Source organism: Dermochelys coriacea, chromosome 1 (assembly GCF_009764565.3).
Source record: "Dermochelys coriacea isolate rDerCor1 chromosome 1, rDerCor1.pri.v4, whole genome shotgun sequence".
Lineage (NCBI taxonomy): Eukaryota > Metazoa > Chordata > Testudines > Dermochelyidae > Dermochelys > Dermochelys coriacea.
The window spans coordinates 131,817,454-131,828,255 of NC_050068.2; positions in this window are offsets into that span (position 1 = coordinate 131,817,454).

Below are 10,802 nucleotides of genomic sequence, written 5' to 3' on the forward strand. Positions count from 1 at the left end.
AATATCAACCAATCTACTATTAAGCATTCCATTTTACAGTGCTTTATGATTCAATATGATCACACAGTTATACTAAAACCCACTGAATATTCTGACTCAGCAACCTCACAGACACAATCATGTTTATTTTTATTATTATTTTAGATTAATAGATTATAAAACTAGGGTGAACTACTGTGATCATCTAGTCTGACCTCCTCTACAACACAGGCCATAGGACTTCCCTGAGTTGATTTCTGTTTGAATTAGAGTACATATTTTAGAAAAAACATCAGTCTTGATTTAAAAATTGCTCATGATGGAGATCTATCACAACCCTTGATAAATTGCTCCAACGGTTAATTACTTTAAAATAAATAAATTTGTGCCTTATTTCCAGTCTGAATTTCTCTAGCTTCAACTTCCAGCCATTGGATCTTATTCCATCTTTGTCTGCTGGACTGAAGAACCCACTACCAAATTTTTGTTCCCCATGTAGGTGCTTATAAACTATGATCAAGTCACCCCTTAACTTTCTCTTTGTTGAGCTAAATAGATGAAACTCCTTGAATCTCACTATAAAGCATATTTTCTGATTCTTTAATAATTCTTGTGGGTCTTCTCTGAACTGTCTCTGATTTTTTTAACATCCTTCTTGATTTGTTGACACCAGAACTGAACACAATATTCTAGTAGCAGTCTGCAAAACTCTATCGCTATCTGCACCTCTATCACTATCTGCACTGGGGTTTCTCCAGAATATATTATGTATTCCACATCTAGAAAATGCACTAGATACCAGGAATGTCATTTCACCCTAGCAGAAGCCACTGTATCAGGATGGGGGGGACATTAAAATTCACTGTGGAACTTTGAGTGCACACTAGGAGGGCCCACACAGCCAGTTAGTGCCAGCAAGCTAGTGTGCTCTACATTCACACCCTGGCTTGCCATACACTAACTAGTTATGTAGACAAGCCTTTAGGGAAAGTCCCCATGCTAAAATATTTGTTTCCTGAGTCTAAACAGATAACTTCCCAATGAGGGAATGCATTCTCTCTGTTTTTTATATATATTTTTTCATGGCTAGCATTCTCGTTTTCTAAACATTTGTCACATTCACTTCAGCCTGCAGCTTTGAAACCTTTTTGTAACCTTTTCTCCTTCCTCTCAATTCAGAGGACTTTCACAAGCCGGTCACTTTCCACACTTAAATGTTGGTCCTGTTTTCAGCATATACTGTATTACAACTTCTCCTAAAAGTAATCATACTATTTCATATGGGTAGAGAAGGCACCTATTGTAGCAGAGAAGAGTAACAGGCATCTTTTCCCACTAGCTTTTGAACTCAATACATCTGCATCTTCACCTCTTATTCTAGTTCTAGTATTCTTATGCATTTTAAACAGGAATTAGACTTGGTTTTGTTGAAGGCAGAGTCAAGCCAAAGTTGAGCCAAATCACAAGCTGGCCACATACAGATGAAAAAGAAAATACATCCAGCAGAGGGCTACGATCACATTGTGATAAGCTAAAAGAAAAGGAGTACTTGTGGCACCTTAGAGACTAACAAATTTATTAGAGCATAAGCTTTCGTGAGCTACAGCTCACTTCATCGGATGCATTTGGTGGAAAAAACAGAGGAGAGATTTATATACACACACACAGAGAACATGAAACAATGGGTTTATCATACACACTGTAAGGAGAGTGATCACTTAAGATAAGCCATCACCAACAGCAGGGGGGGGAAGGAGGAAAACCTTTCATGGTGACAAGCAGGTAGGCTAATTCCAGCAGTTAACAAGAATATCAGAGGAACAGTGGGGGGTGGGGTGGGAGGGAGAAATACCGTGGGGAAATAGTTTTACTTTGTGTAATGACTCATCCATTCCCAGTCTCTATTCAAGCCTAAGTTAATTGTATCCAGTTTGCAAATTAATTCCAATTCAGCAGTCTCTCATTGGAGTCTGTTTTTGAAGCTTTTTTGTTGAAGGATAGCCACTCTTAGGTCTGTGATCGAGTGACCAGAGAGATTGAAGTGTTCTCCAACTGGTTTTTGAATGTTATAATTCTTGACGTCTGATTTGTGTCCATTCATTCGTTTACGTAGAGACTGTCCAGTTTGGCCAATGTACATGGCAGAGGGGCATTGCTGGCACATGATGGCATATATCACATTGGTAGATGCGCAGGTGAACGAGCCTCTGATAGTGTGGCTGATGTGATTAGGCCCTATGATGGTATCCCCTGAATAGATATGTGGACAGAGTTGGCAACGGGCTTTGTTGCAAGGATAGGTTCCTGGGTTAGTGGTTCTGTTGTGTGGTGTGTGGTTGCTGGTGAGTATTTGCTTCAGATTGGGGGGCTGTCTGTAAGCAAGGACTGGTCTGTCTCCCAAGATCTGAGAGAGCGATGGCTCGTCCTTCAGGATAGGTTGTAGATCCTTGATGATGCGTTGGAGGGGTTTTAGTTGGGGGCTGAAGGTGATGGCTAGTGGCGTTCTGTTGTTTTCTTTGTTGGGCCTGTCCTGTAGTAGGTGACTTCTGGGTACTCTTTTGGCTCTGTCAATCTGTTTCTTCACTTCAGCAGGTGGGTACTGTAGTTGTAGGAATGCATGATAGAGATCTTGTAGGTGTTTGTCTCTGTCTGAGGGGTTGGAGCAAATGCGGTTATATCTGTCCTATCTCGGGGCCTCTCCTTTTGCCCCTCCACCCCCACGAACATGATACAGTTCTGTGGTGACCTAGAATCCTATTTTCGACGTCTCAGACTCAAGGAATATTTCCAACACACCTCTGACCAACATATTAACCCACAGAGACCTTCCTGCCAACACTACAAAAAGAAGGATTCTGGGTGGACTCCTCCTGAAGGTCGAAACAGCAGCCTGGATTTCTACATAGACTGCTTCCGCCGACGTGCACGAGCTGAAATTGTGGAAAAGCAGCATCGCTTACCCCATAACCTCAGCCATGCAGAACACAGTGCCATCCACAGCCTCAGAAACAACTCTGACATCATAATCAAAAAGGCTGACAAAGGAGGTGCTGTCGTCATCATGAATAGGTCGGAGTATGAACAAGAGGCTACTAGGCAGCTCTCCAACACCACTTTCTACAAGCCATTACCCTCTGATCCCACTGAGAGTTACCAAAAGAAACTACAACATTTACTCAAGAAACTCCCTGAAAAAGCACAAGAACAAATCCGCACAGACACACCCCTGGAGCCACGACCTGGGGTATTCTATCTGCTACCCAAGATCCATAAACCTGGAAATCCTGGACGCCCCATCATCTCAGGCATTGGCACCCTGACAGCAGGATTGTCTGGCTATGTAGACTCCCTCCTCAGGCCCTTCGTTACCAGCACTCCCAGCTATCTTCGAGACACCACCGATTTCCTGAGGAAACTACAGTCCATTGGTGATCTTCCTAAAAACACCATCCTAGCCACTATGGATGTAGAAGCCCTCTACACCAACATTCCACACAAAGATGGACTACAAGCCGTCAGGAACAGTATCCCCGATACTGTCACGGCTAACCTGGTGGCAGAACTTTGTGACTTTGTCCTGACCCATAACTATTTCACATTTGGTGACAATGTATACCTTCAAATCAGCGGCACTGCGATGGGTACCCGCATGGCCCCACAGTATGCCAACATTTTTATGGCTGACTTAGAACAACGCTTCCTCAGCTCTCGTCCCCTAATGCCCCTACTCTACTTGCGCTACATTGATGACATCTTCATCATCTGGACCCATGGAAAAGAAGCTCTTGAGGAATTCCACCATGATTTCAACAATTTCCATCCCACCATCAACCTCAGCCTGGACCAGTCCACACAAGAGATCCACTTCCTGGACACTACGGTGCTAAAAAGCGATGGTCACATAAACACCACCCTATATCGGAAACCTACTGACCGCTATTCCTACCTACATGCCTCTAGCTTTCATCCAGATCATACCACTCGATCCATTGTCTACAGCCAAGCGCTACGATATAACCGCATTTGCTCCAACCCCTCAGACAGAGACAAACACCTACAAGATCTCTATCATGCATTCCTACAACTACAGTACCCACCTGCTGAAGTGAAGAAACAGATTGACAGAGCCAAAAGAGTACCCAGAAGTCACCTACTACAGGACAGGCCCAACAAAGAAAACAACAGAACGCCACTAGCCATCACCTTCAGCCCCCAACTAAAACCCCTCCAACGCATCATCAAGGATCTACAACCTATCCTGAAGGACGAGCCATCGCTCTCTCAGATCTTGGGAGACAGACCAGTCCTTGCTTACAGACAGCCCCCCAATCTGAAGCAAATACTCACCAGCAACCACACACCACACAACAGAACCACTAACCCAGGAACCTATCCTTGCAACAAAGCCCGTTGCCAACTCTGTCCACATATCTATTCAGGGGATACCATCATAGGGCCTAATCACATCAGCCACACTATCAGAGGCTCGTTCACCTGCGCATCTACCAATGTGATATATGCCATCATGTGCCAGCAATGCCCCTCTGCCATGTACATTGGCCAAACTGGACAGTCTCTACGTAAACGAATGAATGGACACAAATCAGACGTCAAGAATTATAACATTCAAAAACCAGTTGGAGAACACTTCAATCTCTCTGGTCACTCGATCACAGACCTAAGAGTGGCTATCCTTCAACAAAAAAGCTTCAAAAACAGACTCCAATGAGAGACTGCTGAATTGGAATTAATTTGCAAACTGGATACAATTAACTTAGGCTTGAATAGAGACTGGGAATGGATGAGTCATTACACAAAGTAAAACTATTTCCCCATGAAGAAAAGGAGTACTTGTGGCACCTTAGAGACTAACAAATTTATTAGAGCATAAGCTTTCGTGAGCTACAGCTCACTTCATCGGATGCATTTGGTGGAAAAAACAGAGGAGAGATTTATATACACACACACAGAGAACATGAAACAATGGGTTTATCATACACACTGTAAGGAGAGTGATCACTTAAGATAAGCCATCACCAACAGCAGGGGGGGAAGGAGGAAACCTAGCTCACGAAAGCTTATGCTCTAATAAATTTGTTAGTCTCTAAGGTGCCACTAGTACTCCTTTTCTTTTTGCGAATACAGACTAACACGGCTGCTACTCTGAAACCTGTATTTCCCCATGGTATTTCTCCCTCCCACCCCACCCCCCACTGTTCCTCTGATATTCTTGTTAACTGCTGGAATTAGCCTACCTGCTTGTCACCATGAAAGGTTTTCCTCCTTCCCCCCCCTGCTGTTGGTGATGGCTTATCTTAAGTGATCACTCTCCTTACAGTGTGTATGATAAACCCATTGTTTCATGTTCTCTGTGTGTGTGTATATAAATCTCTCCTCTGTTTTTTCCACCAAATGCATCCGATGAAGTGAGCTGTAGCTCACGAAAGCTTATGCTCTAATAAATTTGTTAGTCTCTCAGGTGCCACAAGTACTCCTTTTCTTTTTGCGAATACAGACTAACACGGCTGCTACTCTGAAACCTGTGATTGTGATAAGCTGACTCAACTCACTAAGTCTTAATGTCTCTGCTGCTGCTGAGCACATAGTAACTTGAAGACACAATGACATGCAAATCGAATCAGTTTTGTTTCATTACCAATTGACTTATTCATGATGGAGAAGTATAGAATAAATTTTCTACCTTCTCAAAGTACAGAGACCTGACACAATTCCCAGGACTGCAAACACTGAAGAAGTTCAGATCAGGATCCAGATCTGAGCTTTGTAGGTAGGTCCATCCCTACGTCCAAGTAATAAATGTGTTCTTGTTATTTTTCTGCAGTATTAATTAGAAACACATACTTTTCTTCACTTGAACTATCACACTTTTGTTCTTGCTGCAGTTTCTATTGTATTTTGTTTGACCAAATTTCCACAGGCCCTCTCTATCTCAGATTGCTTTGGTGATCTCATGCATTCCATCTGCCTTTGAACACTCTAATGATGCTATCAGATGTGAAATGTCCTCTCAGTGGTTTCATTTGAACAACAAAGAAAAAAAGTCTTAACACTTGTTGCTCCCTACATGCAGTTGATCTTCTGTGTCAATTTACGTAACAGCAAGTCTCCTAGCAATGACATGTTTCAACATGCCTGGCAGGGGGCATGGATAGGATTTAGGCTAGGAAAACATTTTAAACCAGGTGACTGCTCTGGTTCTTAATGATGTTAGTGTTTTTCTTTGTAGTTAAGAGTCTGATCTTTCTAGGAGTCCTCCCAATCTCTACAGTACCAGCATGCAGGCAGCTGGGGTTGGGGCAGAGGATCAGTTAGTTTCACAGCTGAGATTGTTTGTTTTTTAATGTAAACTCAGTCAATCAGTGAATTTTCTCATGTCTCAGAGCTCCTGCTGGAGGAGTCTTTTGAAAGTGTGACCCACAGACACTCGAATGAGTGAAGCTTTCTTTCTGGGTAAACAGAAATGTGAGTGATCCATACCTACAGATTTTGTGCAGAGGGGAGCTATATGTTTATACAACTGGCAACATTCTCGGGGAGCAGTAATTGGGGGGAAAAAATCAAATTCATTCAGGGGTTTGACAGTGCTCAATAGCTTGTTTCCAGCAAACTTAGTGCTTCCCCAACAATCATCCTGTATGCATATATATATATATAGACATGCTCTTTAACAGGTGAGTGACCAAACCACTATCTGGATTCATCCGGACTTTCCCAACTTATCCATTCTTTGCCCTAGGCATCCCCATGTGTAACTGCTGTGTATCTGATCTTGATAAACCCTTCCCCTGTCAAGGTCAACTGAATCTTGGAAGATGATGTGCCTCTCCTCACATACATATTATTCAAAAAGAAAAGGAGTACTTGTGGCACCTTAGAGACTAACAAATTTACTTGAGCATAAGCTTTCATGAGCTACAGCTCACTTCATCGGATGCATTCGGTGGAAAATACAGTGGGAGTGAGCTGTAGCTCACGAAAGCTTATGCTCAAATAAATTTGTTAGTCTCTAAGGTGCCACAAGTACTCAGTTTCTTTTTTGCAAATACAGACTAACACGGCTGCTACTCTGAAACCATATATTGTGTGTTTTTGTTTAACAATCCAGCTTGTTGTTGTCATATAGCTTTTGGAACATACTTAGTTTAATCACCTACCACAATGTACAAATACCCATATCATGAGGATTCCACTGAATTAATGGTTTTATTCCAAATTATGTTCTAGCTTTGTTATATTATTTATATATTTTACAATGTTATTTCTTCAAGTGTTCATTCAGCTGGGCTTTGTTATGCTCTGGTGTGTGCAATTAATCATGTACAATTAATCATGGGTATGTCCCTAACCTATGTTGTTTGAGCTGAATGTAACTTGCTGGACAATTGTTTTGAATGTATAAGTGCTCAGTAATTTGGCCCCGGCCCAGTCACCATTCCACATCTACCTTTCAACTGAGAGTCACGGACACCCCACTGTCCCAGAGAAAAGTGTTGACTGGCCAGTAAACTGTAGATATTACTATTAATTAGAGCCCAGACTGTCCTGCCCCGACATGGTCTAAGGCAGAAGCCACATCTCGTGTGTTCCACAAGACCCTGACTCAATCTACTGTCCTACTATGGATTGGATTCTATCTCCACTTTCCCTGAGCCACCTTCCCAATACTAATTTGAGACCAAACACTCTAGACATAGGCCAGCAATAAATATTTCCACATTCAACCTGAAAAGACTCCCAGTGTGCTCCCAAACTGAGCCCGAGACAACCCCCTATCTGATATAGGCTGGCTGCATGATTTACCATCATAAAAGCCAAGACCATACAACTATAATTCATCTACAAAATGGGGAAGACAATTCTTTATCATGGGATAAGTAGTAGTGGGTCTCCTACCCAGTGAGAGTGGATAAGCAGAGTTCAGGTCGGCATTGGAAATATAGCTGTATTTCCTGACTTGCTGTGAGGTAGGTGTTTTACACTACTGGTCCTACATTCTAGCTTCCTGAGTCTCAAATATTTGTTGTTAATGTTACCTTTGAATTTCCTTCTAACTACATATTTTTAATAGCTTCAATGATCTATGGTTTTACATGAACAGTTATGCCTTTCCAAACAAAGTGTATCTTACTGAAGACTTTCCTCTTTTAAATATGTACATAGCATACCTGCAGAAGGCCAAGGTAAATTAATGCAACACTTTACTTATAATGAACTGCTCTGGTGCATAGTGAGGGAAGGAGAGCTATTTTTTTATGGTCTGCATATGTAACCCACACACCTTCTGGGTGTGGTGTTCTGTCCCATCTAGTGGCACCGAGACCACTTAGAGAGAGTTAAATGAGTCTGCTCTACAGCCTTAGCTAATAGCTAGTTGACTTTTAGCTCATGCAGTAGAGGCTCATGCACTAAACTCCAGAGGAAGTGGCAAAGAGTCCTGTAGCACCTTATAGACTAACAGATGTATTGGAGGAAAAGCTTTTGTGGGTGAATACCCACATGCATCCGCTGAAGTGGGTATTCACTCATGAAAGCTTATGCTCCAATATGTCTGTTAGTCTGTAAGGTGCCACAGGACTCTTTGCTGCTTTTACAGATCCAGACTAACATGGCTACCCCTCTGATACTAAACTCCAGAGGTCTCCAGTTCGATCCCGCCTGCTCATGACCAGGGTCTGTCAGCATTACACATACAGTAAAACTGAATGTTGACTGGAGTACAAATGGGCAGGACACACAGTACCCTTCCAGTTTTGCACAAAGGAGGAGTAGCTCAAGTACACATGCCACAGGAATTGGGAAAGTGGTAACACTTTCCTCACCATTAAGTTTCTTTTTAAATTAAAAATCATTGTTGGTTTACCCTCAGCATACAGTATATATATGTCACAATGCACCAAAATTAGCCTAGTCATGGAAGCCAGTGGTGTTAGAGCAGCAAGAGGCTTTTATGAAAGGTTTGGGTTTGGTTGTCTTATGATAATATCCCCCACAGACTAGTAACGTGTTAAAGCACCGCTCGGCTCTCACGCCTGATTTTGAAAAACTTTTTGGGTCAGACTGTAGCCAGCTTTCTGTGAATGAAGAAAGTGGGAGGGTGAGAGAGAACAGGATCTTGCACAGGGGTTAACCACATTGTAAGTGGGGAGCATAGCCATTGTTCCTTGCTCAAGGTCAGCGGTGGCACTAGTCTCCCCAAATGGGGTGCAGCCAAGCTGCAGAATACAAGGGGAAGGGACTGTGAAGTGGTCATTTTCCTCTTTCAGATGTGCTCAGCAACTTGTGATGCACTGGAGCAGAAGAAGGAATGCTGGATTAGTTAACCTGACTTCTAGGACTTCTCATTACATACTGTCACCTTGCAAATCCATCTTCAGCACATGGCTGCGCCTTTGAAGGCATGATCCGTTTTGTTTATTTAGGGGTTTGTGTTGCTACCCGCAACAGTAGCATTTGAGCACAGATTAACAACAATTCTGTCTACCTGTAATAGTCTTCTTTTCTTTCTGCTCCTAAAAATTACTTGCACTTAAATGAAAACAGGATCTTTATTTTGTAAGGATCCATTTAAATCTGCTCCAAAAATCTTCATCCTCTGCCTGTGACATCACTATTCGCTTCAGTGGAAATGACCAGTTTTACAAATAAAGGATAAGGACTCTGGGGGAGAGAAATTAATTCTTACAAAATGAAATATCCTGTTACATGCAAATGACCTAGTAACAAAACAAAGGTGTGGGGCTGGGGAGAAAAAAAGATAGACATGACTGTTTTTAAAGAGTGCGATTTTAAAGATTTTCTACGAACCAACTGCAGCTCTTTAAAGATCAGTCCCAGCATTTATCAATTTATTGCATCACCTTTTTATTGAATATAGTCAGATCCATTTTTTTTTAGCTCCAACTGAGCCTGCTTTTCTGACCTTCCTGGAACTCTGAGAAGTATGGCTGTTATCATTCTACTCTTTAATTTAAAAAAAGTTACAACGGGTTTCCATGGGGTTTGATAATCTATGCTTAAACATGGTTGAACTAGAATCAGTTAAAACACAATTTGGACAGCAAGTACAAAACTGTTTGAATTGACTTAAAGATTTGTTCTAACCTATGCCTGGACTACCATGTTTTTTAAAACTGGTGCTCAGTTTGGGCTGGTCAGTATAGGCTTGTCAAACCACACAGTAACCTAGAAAGAAAAGGAGTACTTGTGGCACCTTAGAGACTAACAAATTTATTTGAGCATAAGCTTTCGTGAGCTACAGCTCACTTCATCGGATGCATTCAGTGGTAACCCTTGTTTAAACCATGCACAAGCACTGTAGACTGAGTCCCAGTTGCTAGTTAACAATCAACCTGTTTTAACAAGTATTTGGGCACAGGTGCTTAGATACCACAGTGCTGAGCACAATAGTTAAGGAAGGAAATAAATATTGTTGATTGAATTCCCTTGAGTTCAGTAAACCAGGATATCAAATAGAACATTCCTCTCGACTGCAGGTTACATTTCATTGTCTTTTGATGGGATTTAGGCACCAAAGTCATTTAGATGACTGAAAATTATACTCTGCATCCCTTAATGGTTTAACTACCAGACTGCACTGTACGAAAAGACTATATTCCTATTAATTGCAACCGCATTTAGATAAAAGCACAGTTAAATATCCCACTAAAATTAAAATGGGCAGGGTAAAACAAGAGTTATTAAGCAGGGTTCTATATGCAAACAATGCAAATCCATATCTGTGTCAAAGTTGTGTCTTTCCAACATTTGAACATTGTTTTAAGGATGACAATTTTGCATCCCTA